Source organism: Somniosus microcephalus, chromosome 2 (assembly GCF_052327205.1).
Source record: "Somniosus microcephalus isolate GS21.2 chromosome 2, FLI_Smic_1.0, whole genome shotgun sequence".
NCBI classification, from domain to species: domain Eukaryota; kingdom Metazoa; phylum Chordata; class Chondrichthyes; order Squaliformes; family Somniosidae; genus Somniosus; species Somniosus microcephalus.
Window position 1 is genome coordinate 275,126,882 of NC_140988.1, and position 20,886 is coordinate 275,147,767.

Here is a 20,886-nt window from a genome sequence, read left to right on the forward strand (position 1 = left end):
ACAAGCAGAGGGTGAAGATGGGAAGCCTGTTGCCTATGCCTCCAGGTCTATGACTGATACTGAGTGTCGATACGCCCAGATTGAAAAGGAATGCCTAGGCTTGGTAGTTGGACTAGAAAAGTTTCATGGCTACATATATGGACTGCCCACCTTCATAGTTGAGACAGACCACAGCCCACTGGTTCCCATCATAAAAAAGAACCTGAATGAGATGTCTCCATAAAAACGATTAGTTATTAATTAACATAACACTCCTGCACGATGTGGGAAATCAGGGACACTTCCTGTGTCCCTGACGACCACGTGTGCGGGAAGTGTGTCCAGCTGAAGCTACTGACAGACCGCATTGCGGCACTGGAGCAGGGGATGAATAGATATTGGAGCATTCGCGAGGCTGAGGAAGTCGTGGATAGCACGTTTAGGGAGGTGGTCACACCGCAGGTAAAGGTTGCACAGGCAGAAAGGAATGGGTGACCATCAGGCAGAATAATCGGTGCAGACAGGTAGTGCAGGAATCCCCTGGGGTCATCCCCATCTCGAATAGTTATACCATTTTGGATACTGTTGGGGGGGATGGCTTAACAGGGGAAGGCAGCAGCAGCCAAACCCCTGGCACCAGGGGTGGTTCTGCTGCACAGGACGGGAGGAAAAAGAGGGGTAGAGCTATAGTGATAGGGGATTCTATTGTAAGGGGAATAGATAGGCATTTCTGCGGCAGCAAACGAGACTCCAGGATGGGGCGTTGCCTCTCTGGTGCAAGGGTCAAGGCTATCTCGGAGAAGCTGCAGAAAATTAGGGAAAGGGAGGGTGAACAGCCAGTTGTCGTGGTGCACATAGGTACCAACGATATAGGTAAAGAACGGGATGAGGTCCTAAAAGCTGAATAGAGGGAGTTAGGAGGTAAATTAAAAGATACGACCTCAAAGGTAGTAATCTCAGGATTGCTACCAGTGCCACGTGCTAATCAGAGTAGAAATAGAAGGATACTTCAAATGAATGCGTGGCTAGAGGAATGGTGCAACGAGGAGGGATTCAAATTCCTAGCACATTGGAACCGGTTCTGGGGGAGGTGGGACCAGTACAAACCGGACGGTCTGCACCTGGGCAGGACCGGGACTGATGTCCTTGGGGGAGTGTTTGCTGGTGCTGTGGGGGAGGGTTTAAACTAAAATGGCAGGGGGTTGAGAACCTGAGCAGGGAGACAAAGGAAAGGGAAACAAGGATAGAAGCAAAAGACAGGAAGGAGAAAAACAAAGGTGGCAATCAGAGAAATCAAGGGTTTAAAACAAACATGGCCACAGTAAATAATAATTCTAAAAGGTCTAAGAGTGTTAAAAAAACAAGCCTGAAGGCTTTGTGTCTTAATGCAGGAAGCATTCGTAATAAGGTGGACGAATTAGCAGTGCAAATAGAGGTAAATGAATATGATATGATTGGAATTACGGAAACATGGCTCCAGGGGGACCAAGGCTGGGAACTCAACATCCAGGGGTATTCAATAGTCAGGACAGATAGGCAAAAAGGTAAAGGAGGTGGGTAGCATTGCTGGTTAAAGAGGGGATTAACACAATTGTAAGGAAAGATATTGGCTCTGATGATGTGGAATCTGTATGGGTAGAACTGAGAAATACCAAAGGGCAGAAAACGTTAGTGGGAGTGGTGTATAGACCCCCCAAACAGTAATGCAGAGGTTGGGAATGGCATTAAAAGGGAAATTAGAGAAGTGTGCAATAAGGGCACAGCAGTCATCATGGGTGACTTTTATCTACATATAGATTGGGCTAACCAAATTAGTAACAATACTGTGGAGGAGGAATTCCTGGAGTGTATACAGGATGGTTTCCTGGACCAATATGTCGAGGAACCAACTAGGGATCAGGCCATCTTAGACTGGGTATTATGCAATGAGAAAGGATTAATTAGCAATCTTGTTGTGCGAGGCCCCTTGGGTTGGAGCGATCATAATATGATAGAATTCTTCATTAAGATGGAGAGTGAAGCAGTTGACTCAGAGACTAAGGTCCTGAATTTAAATAAAGGGAACTATGATGGTATGAGACGCGAGTTGGGTAGGATTGATTGGGTAATGTCACTCAAAGGGTTGACAGCGGGTAGGCAATGGCAAACATTCAAAGATCGCATGGATGAACTACAGAATTTGTTTATCCCAGTTTAGCATAAAAATAAGTCAAAAAAGGTGACTCAACCGTGGCTAACAAGGGAAATTAGGGATAACATAAGATCCAAAGAGAGGACATATAAATTGGCCAAAAAAAGCAGCAAACCTGAGGAGTGGGAGCAGTTTAGGATTCAGCAAAGGAGGACAAAGGGATTAATTAAGAAGGGGAAAATAGATTATGAAAGTAAGCTTGCAGGGAACATAAAAACTGACTGTAAAAGCTTTTATAGATATGTGAAGAGAAAAAGATTGGTGAAGTCAAGCGTAGGTCCCTTACAGTCAGAATCAGGGGAATTTATAATGGGGAACAAAGAAATGGCAGACCAATTAAATACATATTTTGGTTCTGTCTTCACAAAGGAGGACACAAATAACCTCGCAGAGATGTCGGGGAACATAGGGACTAATGAGAGGGAAGAACTGAAAGAAATCAGTATTTGTAGGGAAATGGTGTTGGGGAAGTTGACGGGATTGAAGGCCGATAAATCCCCAGGGCCTGATAATCTACATCCTAGGGTACTTAAGGAAGTGGCCCTGGAGATAGTAGATGCATTGCTGGTCATCTTCCAGAACTCGATAGATTCTGGAACAGTACGCATGGATTGGAGGGTAGCTAATGTTACCCCACTATTCAAAAAAGGTGGTAGAGAAAAAGCAGGGAAAATGCTAGAGTCCATTATAAAAGATGCAATAGCAGAGCACTTGGAAAGCAGTGACAGGATCGGACAAAGTCAACATGGATTTACAAAAGGTAAATCGTGCTTGACTAATCTACTGGAATTTTTTGAGGATGTAACTGGTAAAATAGATAAGGGAGAACCAGTGGATGTGGTGTATTTGGACTTTCAGAAGGCTTTCGATAAGGTCCCGCATAAGAGATTAGCTTGCAAAATTAAGGCACATGGGATTGGGGGCAAGGTATTAACTTGGATAGAGAACTGGTTGGCAGATAGAAAGCAAAGAGTTGGAATAAACGGGTCGTTTTCCGAGTGGCAGGCAGTGACTAGTGGGGTACTGCAAGGATCGGTCCTAGGACCCCAGCTGTTCACAATGTATATTAATGATCTGGACAAGGGAATTGGATGTTGTAGCTCCAAATTTGCAGACGACACAAAGCTGGGTGGGAGGGTATGTTGTGAGGAGGATGTCGTGAAACTCCAGTACGATTTGGACAGGTTGGGTGATTGGGCAGAAACATGGCAAATGCACTATAATGTGGATAAATGTGAGGTTATCCACTTTGGTGGCAAAAACAGGAAGGCAGATTATTATTTGAATGGCAATAGATTGGGAGAAGGGGAAGGGCAAAGAGACCTGGGTGTTCTTGTGCACCAGTCGCTGAAGGTAAGCACGCAGGTGCAGCAGGCGGTTAAGAAGGCAAATGGTATGTAGCAAGTGGGTTCGAGTACAGGAACAAGGGTGTCTTCCTGCAGTTGTACAGGGCCTTGGTGAGACCACACCTTGAGTATTGTGTGCAGTTTTGGTCGCCTTATCTGAGGAAGGATGTTCTTGCCATGGAAGGAGTGCAGCAAATATTCACCAGGCTGATACCTGGGATGGCAGGAATGACGTATGAGGAGAGATTGTGTCGATTGGGCTTTTACTCACTGGAGTTTAGAAGATTGAGAGGGGATCTCATCGAAACCTATAAAATTCTGTCAGGCCTGGACAGACTAGATGCAGGAAGGATGTTCCCGATGGCCGGGGAGTCCAGAACCAGGGGTCATAGTCTAAGGATAAAGGTGTATGCCATTTTGGACTGAGATGAGGAGGAATTTCTTTACCCAGAGAGTGGTGAACCTGTGGAATTCTCTGCCACAGAGGGCGGTGGAGGCCAGTTCATTAAATATATTCAAGAAGGAGTTGGATATATTTCTTAAGGCTAAAGGGATCAAGGGATCAACGGATATGGGGAGAAGGCAGGGACAGGGTATTGAATTTGGATGATCAGCCATGATCTCATTGAATGGCGGAGCAGGCTCGAGGGGCCGAATGGCCTACTCCTGCTCCTATCTTCTATGTTTCTATGTTTCTATGTTATTTTTTCCTTGTGATATTGGCCACAGTAGATCACGGGATGACTACCACATTCCCCTGCGTTCTCCAAAAGGACGTAAATATCACACCGACTGATCAATTCATTCAGCTAAAATTAATAGATCAAGTATTACAAAGAAGCAGTAAGACAGAGCAAATTACTAAACATACAATATTGGACATAATAACGGTAGAATTAGTCTACAATAGGGGGGAAAATCCCTATTTTAGAATGTATTTATAACATTGCTTGATAAACAACAGGACTCTTCAATAAAATAGTCTTTTTTATGCCCCAGTAAAACTCCTTACTCTCTCCCACCTGGATCGTTTCCTTTGGTACAGACCCCCATCTTCACTCCCTTACTCCAAGGGGCGCCAACTTGAACATATACAGCACACAACTGGTTCAGAAGTTCATTGCCAGATCTGGCTGCACCTTGTCGAGCAATATTGGGCCCTGCTCTCCTCTGCCAAAACTGCTCATGACTCCAGGATCAACTTGAATACAAAGATAACTACTGGCTTCATTTCTCTACTACCAACTGTCTCCATAAATTCCTCTCCCCTGCCCTCTCCACCTTCACCTCCAAAAGTACGTGTGAGGAGCTCATGGATATCTCTGCTACTAAGATTGAGACCATCCATTCAGTTGCCTCTGCTGCATCCTCCCTTCCTCAGTAGAGTGAGATAATCCAGAAATATAAGCTCCGATTTTAACTTATAGTTATAGTCATTGGCCTAGAAATTCATTGTAGCCACTTTTGGGGCGTTAAAGTCGGGCGGCCGCTAAAGTTTGCGCCCGCCGCCAAATCGAGGCCACTTCTCCGATATTCATTCGCTTCGCCCTAAGAGTTTGCTCGAGCGCTAAAACTGGCGCTGGACGCCTCTCTTTAGGCGCTAAGCCAGAGGTGCTGAGCGAGAGCGCCCAGGCCGGGCGCAGCGCAGGTGCGGCCATCTCGTGATTGACAGCAGACACCCTGGCGCCGGCCAGCTCTTAAGGGGGAAGGGTCGACTTTGTCTGCTGCCACGCCCTGGATAGTGGAGCCCTCCAGCTAGGCCTGAACACTGCTGCTGGACCCAAATAGCACCTGAAGCCATGCAGAGGGCCCATGAATGAGTGCAGCGCTTCTCAGAGCGTGATCTGAGTGTGCTGATTGGTGGTGTGGAGAAGAGGCGCCATATTTTGTACCCGGACAATGGCAGGAAGGTGCCGGTCCGCGCCTACCGGAGAGCCTGGAGGCATGTCGCCAGCAAGGTGTCAGCCAACAGCGAGGTCCCCAGGACCGGTGTCCAATGCCGCAAAAAGTTTAATGACCTCACGCGGATTGTCAGGGTGAGTACCCTTTCCAGTGACCTCCTCATCCTTGCATGTGCACCTCACATTATGGGCAAAGGGACCTGAAAGCCCTAATGGCCAGCCCTCATCCAGCAGCTATGGAACAGGCATGAACATCAATTGCACATTCTGCACTTAACACACTGGCCAAGCTATTCCACCACGGGAGGCAGTGCACACACGATCAGGGCGACACACTGGCCAGGCTATTCCACCATGGGAGGCAGTGCACACAAGATCAGGGCGACACACTGGTCAGGCTATTCCACCATGGGAGGCAGTGCACACAAGGTCAGGGCGACACACTGGCCAGGCTATTCCACCATGGGAGGCAGTGCACACAAGATCAGGGCTACACACTGTACTTAGAGGCCGTCCTTGCTCTTGCAGGCCAAGCTGGCCGATAACAAGAAGAGCCGGACTGCAACCGGGGGAGGCCGACCCCAGGTCCAGCCGCTCACCGAGCTGCAACATCGCGTGGAGCGCATCATGGGTGGCCAGGTGATTGGCCCCGTTGCATGTGGAGATGCCAACCCTGTTCTGGGCACCAATGGTAAGGACATCAACGTTTGGACCTCTCTCGTCCCACTTGCGCATCAGATCTACATCCTTTGCCACTGTCCGACCAATGCGCTGAATGCCACCACTCATGCATCCCTCGCTGACGCCCTCTCCTCACTCTAAAGCTACTCTTGTGCCTTCCTGCTTTCAGATGGTGAGGAGGAGGTCTCTGAACTTGCCAGTGACAGCCCCTCAGAGGAGGAGGAGGAGGAGGAGCAAGAGGAATGCGGCCCATCAGGGGAACCCTCAGCCGTGGCAACCCATGCCAATGTAGGGGACACGTCTTCCCTGGAGGGGGGCGTCGCGGAAGTGTCGGAGGGGAGGGGAGCTCATGGGACCTGCGGCCTGCAGAAACGCGGGAGGGGGGTGCCAGCTCGGCGGCCTTCTCCCCAGAGGGGGGAAGGGTCGGAGGGGAGTTCAATTGCTGGGCCCAGCGGCGTCCAGCAACGCAGGAAGGGTCGGCCAGCTCGGCGGCCTTCTCCCCAGAGGGAGAGTCCGGCCTCCAGTCCGGAGATGGTCTTCGCCGAGGAGCTGGAACGCCTCGAGGACTTGTCCGCGGACTCGGAGCGCCAGCACACGGAGCTCATGGGGGTAGTGGCACGGTTGCCTGAGGCCATCGAGTCCCTCTCTCGGAGTGTCACCGACGTCGGGGCCTCACAGGCCATCAGTTTGGCGGAATTCGGGGCAGAGCAGGCAGTGAGTCGGGCGGCATTCGGGGCAGATCAGGCAGCGAGTCGGGCGGCATTCGGGGCAGCCCAGGCAGCGAGTGGGCAGCTGATCAGTGGTGCCGTGCAGTCACTGGGTGCTCTGATGAGGTCACTGAACAGGTCAACACGGGCACTCACTGCTGCCACACTCGCTGTGTCAGCCAGGCATCGCCAGGGCACCCGGCGCGCTGCAGCAGCACAGCGGTCTGTCCCTCGGCAGATTGGTGCGCATGCTGCAGTGCTGGCCCGGGCGAGTGCCAGTGTCTCAGGTGACCAGCGGGCGCCTGCCATCCGCCAGCTTGCCCCCATTCCTCCAGCCGCCACTGCCACTCCCCCAGTGGAGCTGCCAGGAGCTGCTGCAGCGACTGATGCTGGCCAGCCACAGCTGCAGCATTCAACAGCCGCCCGCTCGACGGCCAGACCTCGACTAGGCCGACCCCCAAGGGCATCTGCCGTCACGACATGTGCCCCTCTGGAGCCTTCCCCCAGCCTTGCAGCAGCCAATGGCCTTACTTTGAGGAGGAGCAGCAGGGCGGGCAGGGGCCACTCAAAGATGGCCAAGGCATCGCCCTAGTGGGCCAAAAAGTCGAATGTGTGGCCAGTTGTGTTTGTTTTTTGAGGCCGAGAATTGGATGTTTGTGTTTTTTGAGGCCGAGAATTGGATGTTTGTTTTTTGAGGCCGAGGATGTGATGTTTGTATTTTACGAAGTCCGAGGATGACGGCCATTTTAGTTGCACTGTTTTGTTAATCCTCTCCAGGTTGTGGGAGCGAGTAATGTGTTTGAGTGTTTTTTGGGGGTTTCGTCTGTTTTTGGTTTTCATGTGGGAAGGGCCCTGAGTTTGTACAATAAAGCATTTTATTTATTAACATTGTCCATGTTTGATCTTTGAAGTGTTTGTTGCCTTAACCGGCTGAGGGCTTGCGGAGCAGCTGCAATCATGTTCTTTCATTGGCACAAGCCATTCCCTGACAGGGGACCTAGAAGTGACGTTCAATAAGCCGCCGACGGGCGGCCCTTGGACCTTGTGCCTCCCTCCTGGGCTGGTACTCCTCGTCCTCCTCCTCCTCATGCTCCTCCTGCTCCTCCTCCTGAGGTGGGGGTCCAACGTGAGGTGGCAGTGCCTGAGCCCTGCGGATAGCCAGGTTTTGCAGCATGCAGCAAACGACGACGAATTGGGAGACTCGCTCCTGCGAATACTGGAGGGCTCCCCCGGAGCGATCGAGACAGCGGAACCATTGCTTGAGGACGCCGATTGTTTGTTCTATGATGTTCCTAGTCGCTTGATGGCTCTCGTTGTATGCCTCTTCAGCAGGGGTCGTGGGCGCGCGGAGTGGGGTCATGAGCCAGGTACACAAAGGATAGCCTTTGTCCCCGATAAGCCATCCTCTTGGGGGAGGCTGTGCCTGGAACATGTCAGCCACAGTTGTCTGTCGCAGGATAAAGGCATCGTGGCTGCTGCCTGGAAAGCGGGCATTGACAGCTAGGATGCGCTGCCTGTGGTCACACACCAGCTGTACGTTGAGGGAATGGTAGCCCTTCCGGTTGCGGTAATCCTCGGCATGCTCCAGAGGTGCCCGCAAAGCCACATGCGTGCAGTCAATGGCGCCCTGCACCATGGGGAAGCCCACTATTCTTGCAAATCCCACCGCACGCTGCTGCTGCTTGTCCAGGGTCATGGGGAAGGAGATGAATTGATGTCTCCTTCTGAAAAGGGCTTCGGTCACCTGGCGGATGCAGCAATTCACGGCGAACTGGGAGATGTTAGCGATGTCCCCAGCAGCGGATTGGAAGGAGCCGGTGGCATAGAAGTTGAGAGCCACCGTCACCTTCACTGCCACCGACAGAGACGTCCTGCGCATCAGCTGTGGCTGCAGATCTCTCTGAAGCAGCTGGCAGATGTCTGCAACCACCTCCCTTCTGAATCGCAGCCTCCTTACACACATCGCGGCAGACATGGTCAGATAGGAGGACTGCTGGCGGTATACCCTGGGTGGGTAAGGCCTCAGTTGGCGACGCCTGTTGCCCCCTCTGCATCTAGCCAGGGCTGCCACTCTCTCACGGCGTCTGTAAGCCCTTCTGGCATAAGGCTGAAAGTCAGCGTTGGCACCCAATGCAGCCCCCATTATATGCTGGCAAACAATGAGCTCTCAATGAAGGCAAAGATAATTGCTAAGCTCTGGCCTGAGCCAAAAATACCTGTCCTAGTGTTGGTCCAAACCAGTAAGCTCTCCTCCTTGGTCTCTCTCCAAAACACCGTTGCACAAGAGTGAATGCTGCAAAATGGCTGGCCTTTATAGTGCAGGGTAAATGCCCTTTAATTAGCGCTCCCCGCGGCCCGCCTCGGCTGTGTACCGTTCCACTTCACAGTCGTTAGGGTCGCCCGGCGCACAATGGCCCGGCGCGAGTGAAGTTCCGGTTCGGGGCGCACAAAGGGCATTGCACTAGTAAATGACGTCATGATCTGCGCGCGCAGCAGGGCACGCGCTAAGACTTTGCGCTGGCGCTAAATGTGTACTGAAGTTGGGGCGAGGCGCAGATCGCGCTGCGCCCGGGCGCTAAGCGCCTAGCGCTCGAGATCTACTCCTCCAAAGGCGCTAACGGCTGGCGCGCCCAACTGAATTTCTAGGCCCAAGTGTCATAATGGCACAGAAGGAGGCCATTTGGCCCATCAAGTCCGCGCCAGCTCTCTGCAGAGCAATCGAGTCAGTTCCATTCTCCCGCTCTATCCCTGTAGCCCTGCAAGTTTATTTCCCTCAAATGCCTATCCAGTCTCCCCTTGAAAACATTGAGTGTTTCTGCTTCCACCACTTCCGTCGGCAGCGAGTTCCAGGTCCTCACCGCTTGCTGCGTAAAAACGTTTTTCCTCACATTCCCCCCCCCCCTTGTATCTCTTGCCCAAAACCTTAAATCTGTGTCCCGTAGTCCTTGTACCATCAACCAGTGGGAATAGCCTTTCCCCATCTAGCCTATCCAAACCCGTCATAATCTTGTACACCTCTATCAAATCACCCCTCAACCTCCTTTGCTCTAATGAAAACAAATCCAGCTTCTCCAACCTGTCCTTGTAGCTAAGATCACCCATCCCCAGAACCATTCTGGTAAATCTCCTCTGCACCCTCTCAAGGGCCTTTAAATCCTTCCTAAAGTGTGATGACCAGAACTGGACGCAATACACCAGCCGTGGCCCCAGCGCTGACCCTTGGGGAACACCACTGTCTACCATCCTCCAGTCTGAAAAACAGCCATTTACCACAACTTGCTGTTTTCTGTCCTTAAGACAATTCTTTATCCAAGCTGCCACTGATCCACCTATTCCATGAGCCTCAATTTTGTTAACCAGCCTTCTATGTGGTACTTTGTCAAACGCCTTCCTAAAATCCATGTAGACAACATCAATTGGATTCCCTTCATCGATCCTCCCTGTTATTTCATCAAAAAATTAAATTAGATTAGTCAAACATGATCTGCCTTTTACAAATCCGTATTGGCCCTCCTTAATTAGCTTAAACCTCTCCAAGTGCCCATTAACTTTTTCCTTGATTATTGTTTCTAAAACTTTACCCACCACTGATGTTAAACTCACCAGCCTGTAGTTACTAGGATTGTCCTTACACCCTTTCTTGAACAATGGTGTCACATTTGTCACTTTCCAATCCTCAGGCACCACCCCCGCATCTAGGGAAGATTGGAAAATTATGGCAAGCACTTCCACTATCTCCTCCCCCAATTCCCTTAGCAACCCGGGATGCAAGCCATCTGGACCAGGCAACTTATCCATTCTAAGCATACCCAGCCCTTCTAGTACATCCTGCCTGTCAATTTTCACCCCTTCCATTGCTTCTACCTTTTCCACCGCTATCGATATTTTGTCAGCATTCATCTCCTTAATAAACACCGATACAAAATACTTACTCATTGAGTATTCTAGCCTTGCCCTGCGCCTCTAAGCATATATCACCTTCTTTGTCCCCACCCCGCCTCTTACTACCCGCTTACTGTTTACATGCCGGTAGAAGATTTTTGGTTTTCCTTTTATGTTAACCGTTATTCTACTCTCATATTCTCTCTTTGCCAATCTTATTTTCACCTTCACATCCCCTCTCAACTTATTATATTTGGTCTGGTTCTCCCTTGAAGAATTCGCCTGACATGCAGCATACACCCTCTTTTTTTGTTTCATCATCTTCTCTATCTTCCTCGTCATCCAAGGAGCCCTTGCTTTGGCTCCCTTACTGTTCCCTCTTGTTGGAATGTACCTAGCCAGTACTTGGAACATCGCTTCCTTAAAGACCGCCCATTGTTCCGTTACAGTTTTCCTGTCAGTCTTTGGTTCCATTTTACCCTGGCTAGATCCTTTTGCATACCATTGAAGTTAGCCCTATTCCAGTTTAGAAGTTCCACTCTAGATTGTTCCTTGCTCCTCTCCATTGCTAATTTAAATCTCATGATACAATGATCACTCGTCCCCAAGTGTTCTCCCACAGACACTTGGTCGACCTGGCCCACCTCATTCCCCAGCACCAGATCCAGCAATGCCACCTTCCTAGTTCAGCCAAGAACATACTGGTCATGGAAATTCTCCTGAACACATTTCATAAGTTCCTCCCCCTCCTTTCCCTTTAGCCTAGCATTATCACAATCAATATTTGGGTAATTAAAGTCCCCCAATATAGCTCTTGCATATCTCTGCGATTCCCCCTGCAGATTTGCTCCTCTACCTCCCTCTCACTATTTGGAGGCCTGTAGAATACCCCCAATAGTGTGATCATACCCTTTTTGCTCTTCAACTCTAACCAAATGGATTCTGTTCTTGTCCCCTCAAGAATATCCTCCCTTTCCAACACTACAATATCTTCCTTAATCAGCACTGCCACCCATCTCCCTTTTTTCCTTCTCTATCTTTTCTGAACACCTTGTACCCTTGAATATTAAGTGCCGAGTCCTCACCGTTTTTAAGCTCTGTTTCTGTTATTGCCACAACATCATATTATCACACGGCTAATTGTGCTTGTAGCTCACCAACCTTATTCATCACACTTTGTGCATTTACGTACATGCATTCTAAACCCATTTTTGAATATTTTTTAGTCTTTCTTAGTCTGCTCCTATCTAATATGGTTATACTTCCGCCTCTAGTACTACTTTCTTCTCTAGTACTATCCAACGCACTCACTCTTTCGTACACCTTCTTCCTCTTTTCTTCTCCTATATGTTGGTGCCCATCCCCCTGCCAAGCTAGTTTAAACCCTCCCCAACAGCACCAGCAAACCTCCCCGCGAGAATATTGGTCCTGGCTCTGTCGAGGTGTAACCCGTCCGGCTTGTACAGGTCCCACCTTCCCCAGAAATGGTCCCAATGCCTCCATGGGGCAGGTATCGTGCGAGTGCGGGAGTGGGGAGGACAGGAATCCCCATGACAGCATAAAGCCCATCCCATTTTAACTCCTGAACCTCATTAACATTTGAAGGGCAGGCTGCCCCCCCAATCACATGCAGAATAGGGAACCCCACTCACATGATTCATGCAGGTTCAGGCACATACTATACTTAAAGCGGGATGCACCTCTTAAAATGGAGTGAGCCTTTGGCTTACTGGTAACATTCCCACCTCTGCGTTAGAAGTTGTAGGGTTCAAACCCTGGTGAATGGAGACTGGAGCACCGACTCTAAATTCTGGGTTGATGTCCAACGGGATACTCACGTCTGGTGGGTGTGGATGCCCATCCCTCTCATCGTAAGGGTTGTGGGAGTCCATAAAAGCCTTCCACTGCATAGAATGAACCACCCTCTTGGCTGGTTCACGGATGTGAGCATGCATGTTACGGCCAGTCAGGTTGTTAATCAGCCCGAGAATCCTTCCACTACTTCACTGTATTTTCCAAGAGAAGAGTGTGATGATACAAAAACAACAACAGCCTCTTAAAGTGCAGACTCTCCTTCAAACATACCTCTTTGACCAAGCTTTTGATCACCTGTCCTAATACCTCCTTATGTGACTTGGTATCAAATGTTGTCTGATAACACTGCTGTGAAGCGCCTTGGGACGGTGCTATATAAATGCAACTTGTTGTTGTTGTTGAAGTTGCATCCCCGGCTTGCATGTTTCACAGCAACTGTACAGGACATTTTGGCTGCAGAGATTGGTAAACAGGCTACCCCCCACCCTCACCCAGCCCCTCCCGCTTTCCTGATCCCACTCTGGCGGTCCTAGTGTCCGAGTGGAGGAAGCGAGGGCCAGGAGAGAGGTACAGTTTCCCAGTACCCACAGGAACATCTCCAAGATCACTGTCAGGCAGGCGTTCACAGAGGTGGCTGACAGGCTCAGTGCCAATAGCATCTCCCCCCTCCCCCCCCCCCCCCCGGACCTGAGTTCAATGTAGAAAGAGGTTTAACAAGCTCATAAGGGCAGCAAGTGGGAGTGCAGTTCTTCACCTCTCTCAACACTCCCCTCACCACCTGCCCACCACTCTCAGCTATTACTTCCCCTCCATCACATTCTTCAACATACAAACACGCTAAAATACCTCTCTTGCTCATTTCAAACCCACTCACCTTCCTTTCCTCTCTTCACACCACACAATAATACCATTCTCTTCTCAATTCCTACCGCTTGGGCAGCCATCAACTCCTTCCGCCATTCCTTCCTCACTTCACATCACGCACACTTCCCTTTACATTCAGCACCTCCCCATCCATATTCCATTTTGCTTCTTCTACACCTGCTGAGGACAACAGAGAACAGGACTTCACAGGCCCAGCTGTGAGAAGAAAAGTGTTGAGGTGTTGAAAGGCATAGCAAGGAGTATCAACACTGTAGCTGAGATCGTGGAGGGCTGTTTCTCCGGGGTCCCACCCATCTCCCACTAAAGTTACAGCAGGAGATCAGGACAACCCTTGCAGAAATTCAGAGCCCAAATGTTTTGAAATCTGCCTTTTTATTTCTATGGACCAAAGCTAACTGGTACTGCATCATTTGTTTATTCATATAGAGCAAAGTTGACTGATGCTGTTAGATTTGAAAATTTCAAAGCACTACATTAAAATGCAGTCTTTCTGGTGAGCTCAGCTTTGTTTATATCAAAGTGCAAAACAACTCTTCAGATCATTCAGTGCCTCATTTAAACCTCATCAGCTAGGACACTGCCACTGTACAAAGCTGTGCATATTGAAATGATTATTTTTTTCAACAATTTGAAATATTTGATGGTTATTCTACATCACAATTTCATTGAAAATGTGCTGGGAGACCAAAGTCAAATAGTTCTTTGTTCGAACAACACAAGACACTCAAGTTCTGGTCTGCATCAATGCGCATCTGTGCCTTTTTACATTAGGAAACGCTAAGTACATAATGTTGGAGGTAAAATGAAGTGCCGTTCTGTTGTTCAGTTTTATTTTTAAAAACGCTTTGTTTCCATGGAAACATATTTAAATGTAAACTGGGGAGGTTGTTGTTCTATATTAGCACAAGTGTAAAACTCAGAAATACCACTAGGTGGCAGAAGATATCTTTCAATTTACCGTCTCACAAAATAGTGCCATAAACCAAATCTTTGAATGCAGGTAATAATACAAGAAAATGCAAATAAAGGAGATTTTACATCAATAAAGTCACATGAATTAATTGAGCACAGCGGCACTGAGCCCTGGCCTAACATTGAAAGTTCCGGGGGAGTTGGAAGGGGCAAAACCTCTACCCACTGATTATTCTGGCAGCAACACAAGAGGAGCAGGGACTGCAACTTCAGGATTTCCCTTGTCCCCTGCCTTCAGAGGAAGTGGGCTCCACCTTAAGGTCCAGGCCAAGATTGTGAAGAAAAAAAGATTTGTTTTTCAGTTAATTATGAAGAAAGGAAAGCAAGAATTTGCTTTTATATTGCACCTTTCATAATCTCAAAACATCCCAAAGTGCTTTACAGCCAATTAAGTTTTTTTTTGAAGTGTAGTTACTGTTGGCCTCATAACAAAAGGGATCGCTGGGGGCCCCTTGTAGGTTCTTAGCGGGGGGATGAACCGGCACCCCCTGGAACCGCCAAGTTACGCCAGACCTTCCAGCATGTTGGGGCAGGTGAGTGCCAGAGAAATGTCTCCAGCGGCACAGACAACGTGTAAAACAGAGGACTTCCTCCGAACCCCATGAACTTTGGCAAGATCTGCAGCAGCGAGCCCAGGTGGGCGTGCCCAGGCACTTAAACTGGGATGCCTCTGCCTGTAGATTTTTGGCCCCACTGTCATTTGTTACATGTCCCAGCTCCTTTGTATTTAAATATCTTAATCTACATAAATAGATTGATATCCAATATAGATACAGGATCTATCAGAAACTGTAACTTCTTACAAAGAGAGACTTCAGGCTTCAGGTGAGATAGATACAGGCTGTGAAAGGGCATATTTTCCAATACATGAAGTTCACGTATGAACCCTTAACATGCTTGTCTATATTCTGTAAAACACTGTTTTAGGACAAGTGTTAGCCTATTTAAAATAAACAGGTTAACCCCGCCTAAAAACTGAGCACAGTGGAATGCAGTACAAATACATTAAGCATTCATAGATGAACTTCACCAATTAGAAAATAAACTTTATTAAAATGAAAAGATGCTACTTCTAATTTCTAAATAATTGGTGATAGTCTCAAATTAATATAAAGTAGTACCTAGCCTATGGGAAGTTATGTGTGCCTTTAACTCCCAACAAAGGGTTTCTACATCACTGCAATGTGAATCAACTCCGCATTGTTCAGCTTTTACAAGCTTTAGAGCAGACCTGATGGAAAATCAAGGAAGAGTGAAACACAGGCTGTATATAATGCATTGGGTACCTTAGGTTATAGGGCTAAACACACTGAGTGCCAGTTCCACGTTGATCATACTGTTGAGTAAATCAAACACCAGCAGTTACAGGTAAAAAAATCCTGCATGTATTGGAACTTATGCAGTGGGTTTATGGTATGTTGCACAACCAAATGAGATGCTATACATGGAAGAGAGAAAATTTGTATTGTTTGAGAAATGGATTTATAATCCACAAAGGGCAGAATACCTGAAAATGACCTCTAATGATCTCTAATACACCTCAGGTCAGTCCCAATCTGAAAGAGAAAGATAGGTTAGCCTTTCAGATAGGGCTCTCATGGTGAATTTACACTACACTGACAGTGTTACTTTGTATTGCACACTAAAGTTGTAAGGGGTAATGTTGCGAGGCTTTGCTTCTGGTATGAAGCCTTGCTCGATGCGAGTGCAGGTCAGAGATCAAGATATAACATTATAGGACTGATTCTACAACACAAACTTGTCTAGTGAAGCTCCCTATCAGGATGCGTACCTTGCTAAATTACCCCTACAGTGTAAATCTGGAGTTAGGGCCCAACAAGACTCGCTGGTCAGGCACTAAGTCTGGATTTATACTACACAATGTTAACATTAGTTCAAAGTGAAACTGCTCTGCACCAATGCTATAGTTGTAGTGTAAATTCTTTAATTATCCCAGTGTGCTAACAATGTATATGAAAGACATTGGCCGAGGTGTTTGATGGTGCCACGCCCATTTCCCTGGTGCAAAATGGGTGCCTAAGCTTCCAATATGGCAGGCGCTCATTACGCACTGGCTACGGTCAGGAAAATGTGGTCCTTAAAGGGATCGCTGGAGGCAGCTACCAAAAAGGTAAGTTTTTAAAATATATTCAAATATACTTACCTAAATATGGAGCAGGGAGGTGCAGGAGTGCCCCTCTCAGCTCCAATGCAGTGCCGAAGACCTTTGCCGGACCCCACTCATGCCCCCTCTCTCTTGATCACCACCTCCCTTTCCTGATTTTCCCCAACTCTCTCCTGATCACCACCTTCCTTGATCTTCCTCCCCTCTCCCGATCATCAGCCCCCTCCCAATTGCCCCCGCTCCTGATCACTTCCCCTTTCTCGTGATCGCACCCTCCCTCCAAATTGCTTCCCCACTCCTCTAGGACCTAGCTGAGGCTGCAGGTTGTCCATTCCAGTGCCAGGATCGTTCCTTGCACCCAGTTTGTGCCGGCAGGCTGGCTTTCTCCAATATCCAGGCCATTGAACCTAAGGCTATAAATTTGCAAAAGCAAAACACTGTGGATGCTGGAAATCTGAACTAAAAACAGAAAATGCTGGAAATACTCAGCAGGTCAGGCAGCATCTGTGGAGAGAGAAACAGAGTTAATGTTTCAGGTCGATGACCTTTCGTCAGAACTGGAAAAAGTTAGAGATGTAACAGACTTTAAGCAGGTGCAGAGGCAGGGAAAGGGGGGAGGGGAGGAAAGAACAAAAGGGAAGGTCTGGGATAGGGTGGCAGCTATGAATTTATGCCATCTTTACTGCACTGGGTCAAAAATTTACAAGACTTCATGCATCTAACAGCTTAAAAAAACAAATTTGTTCCAAATTACAAGGCAATAAATGTTTGCGCACTCTTGTGATTGTGTCCTTCTTGCTACAGTTAAATATCGCAGCATCTGCACAGCCACTGTGCGCTTGGCCTCTCATTTGTTTTCTTTGGTGTTCGCGTGTTACCTGAGTGATCGTGAAGTAAACCTAAACCTAATCAAGTTTAGTATATTACTGCCTGCCTTTCCATTTTCATTATCACAGTGGGAAAAATGAATCTCTGCCGGAGAAAAGCACACAAAGCAGCTGGACCGCAAATGCTGCTTCTGCTGCATGATCTGTTTGCACTTCCTGCTCGGTGAGATGGCAAGCGCTGTGTGAGAAATCCAGACTCTTCATTTTTTTTATGTTGTTAAGTGATGCAGCGAGCATTCAATTACAGTGGGATTCCAGCTGCAGTCAATTAAAATTTTGGATCCAAATAACTGTTTAGCCTCCATGCAGGGAAATACAGAAACAAATGTATAATTGCGTGTGATTATGACACATTACAAAACTGTCTTTTCAGAAAAAACCCACAAATTATTTCATTTACGGCTTGAAAACTTTCCCCTGACTTCATTAGCATAAGATCAACAAATCCATACCTCTCCTTTTCTATAGATTCTAACTCATCAAGTTTTATTTGGACAATGTTGATAAGCAATCAATTAACACAGACCCATTGATGTTTGTGTACAGTTGTGCAGGTCTGTAATAATAACATTAGAGCGCTGTTGTATTAAAACTGGAGAGCAATGCTGGAGAGCATCCCAGTCCCTTCAGTCACTTCGATCGGACTAAAATACCATCATTGCTTAGGATTACCAACCCTGTCGGCCAATTGGAACATCATTCCCTTCAACGTGAGAGAACTCCTTCTCAGATGAGGCTGCCACTTTGAGCAGCTGATCACTCAGCGGTGGTTGTGCAGTCCTCTGTCTAAACCAAACTGGGGAACTTAAACAACTGCTGGTTCAGCTGCTCCTGTGGGGCAGCTGTCACCCCAGCACTGCCATCCAATTTAAATGCATACTTCCAGTATTAAAACGCTATAGTGGGGATTTATAGGATTTCTATAACATGATTTATAATGTCTCTGCATAATAAGTACCAGCATTTTGTGAACCTGCCTTTCATTTTGACTTGGGTGAGTGCTAGAGACAAGATTGGTTATTTAGCCATGAAATATAGGTAGTACCTTGCCAACATGAAATATAGATTCTAGTCAAGTAGTCAGATCCGTTATACGAACTGCCTAGTGTGAAAATATATGGGGTGAAATAGCACCGTGCAATATTAATAGCAAACATGGTTACATGTTGATATGAAATTTTTCCGTCCAAAGGCACTTAAAATAAGTGGATCAGTGCATTCTTTAAAATAACAAATAAAGGTGGCTCATACGAACAGATTTGCATGTTCATCACTAATACTGCACAGTGCGATTACGAACCCATATGAAATAATTGATCCCCGGCAGTGATCATATGAATGTAATCCAATCACTAGGTTCAAATGATGGGGGTGGAATTCATCTCCAGTGGGGGCACAAAACATGCGGTAGTGGATCAGCCAATGAAATCCGTGGAAAGAAGATTGGGCGGGGTGTATAACGGATGCTGATCCACGATCGCCCATTTTACACCCCCACCAGAGGTGAATTTCACCCCTGATATCTTAAAGCTTCAGTGTTTAAAACTATTGTGTGGGTTGCCCATTAGCACCTGGGATATTTTTCCAGGACATTAGTTCAGTGTTTCTACCAATCACTAAGGTCTTGAGACCTCTATCCTTATTACAGTTGGCTCTGGCTGCAACCTGTTGCCATGCCATTCAATATAAAAAGGAAACCAAACTACAATATTTAGTTACCATCCCTGATATCTCACTTTTTTGTATCCATTTGCACTTTCAGTTCTACGTTGTCAATGTATTCAGTTTTAGGTCTGTTTTTTTGCTGGTTGCAGGTGTTGTATTGAATTCCAGCCATCAGTACAGTCTGTGTCACTTCTCCACAATAACGCTCACACTGCAGGGCTAATAGCTGTGATGTCACTAATGCATGCTTACCAAAAAATCATTAGCTGGTAATTACTATAAAATTCCATGGATTACAAAACAACGTGTAAAAATATTATAATCTAATCAGCTGTGACCATTCCGGCCCTACAATAATTATGTTTGTACAGTGTCGCTGGCTGTCATATGAAAAGTGTCCTCCAGATGTTGCTGTTGGTACTGTGGAGCCCCAGCTTAGAGACCAGCGACAATGAGATAATGTAGAAGAGACATCCGCACTAATGGGCCAATTTACTGTCCACGTTGCAATTCCAGCTGACCATTTGTACATTTAAGTGGCCTTCTTCATGAGGTAAATCATCTTTCGGTTATTGCTTATTGTGCTGAGGGTAGTCTGAATTTTGATATTTTCGTTGCATTTCAGCTCTTGTTCTTATAGTCTGGAGTGCAGATTGGTCCAGGCTGGATTGTATATTATATTTTATTAATACTGCTCCACTCTGTGACTGACCCATTATGATCATGTGACATGAACATCCTCCCACACCCCTCTGAACTGCCAAATACGATTAAAGTTCATCCCAAATATGGCAGATAGGTTTGATTCAAACCCATGATTGCATACTTCAGAAACAATTGTTTTCTTCATTTTTTTAACAAATTAAAGAGGAAGGAAAGTCTTTTTTTTAAATATAGAATCAGATTATATTACTTTGTACAAAATGTTGTCAATTTTGTTCATTTTTAGTTCCCTCACTATGCCTGATTTGGGGCATTCCAAAAACAGCTCTATTGACTTTAATGTAATCTAGTGCTTAAAATTTTAGATAGAAAGTCACCCAACTCTGGCAGAAATGAATAGTCAGAAGCAGTGGTCCCCCCATTAAGGTTAGTGAAGCTGATTCGGGATCTAAGTGGGCTGTCATTGCAGTCTAGTTTACTGGGGGTGGCTGAGGATCGAAGCAGAGAGGTGAAATGTCAGCTTCTGTGAGGGCAACAATCACAAGTAAAATCAGTGCTAGTCACTACAAGGTAATATATATAGTCACTTTTTAAAATGTGATTGAGGGGGAGTGATTGGAACAGAAAGCATTTCCTGCAAACATTCTTTTCCTTTTAGTGAAATATAGATAGAAACTTGCCAATGTGAATTCTAGTCAACTAGTCATATCCATTGTGCAAACTACCTAGTGTGAAAATATATGGGGTGAAATAGCACGGTGCAATATTAACATGTCTTCTTTTATGTTAAAAATATTGAAATAAACATTAATAAGATTCTTGTGATATACTAAATGAAAGTTTTGATTATTACATCTTTCCTTTCACCTTACTTCAGACTGACTGCAGAATTGTGATACTGTAATCCCATGCAATAATGACCTAAACTGTCCTCTAATTCACTATAATCAGGAAGGCACAACAAGAAGCTAAAATGGTTTCCATCAGAATAAATCATCTAGAGCTCACTCCAGTCACAATACCCTTAACATTCTTTTACTTTTGCCAGCCAAGGGTGTCCTAGGTTTTTGTTATGAGATAGTAAATGGAGGAAATTATTTCCACAAATACTCTGCCTCAATGTCCTCCTAAACCAGTTCAAATCTCAAAAGGATGTCATTATTTTCTGGAGGATAGAAATAGAGGAC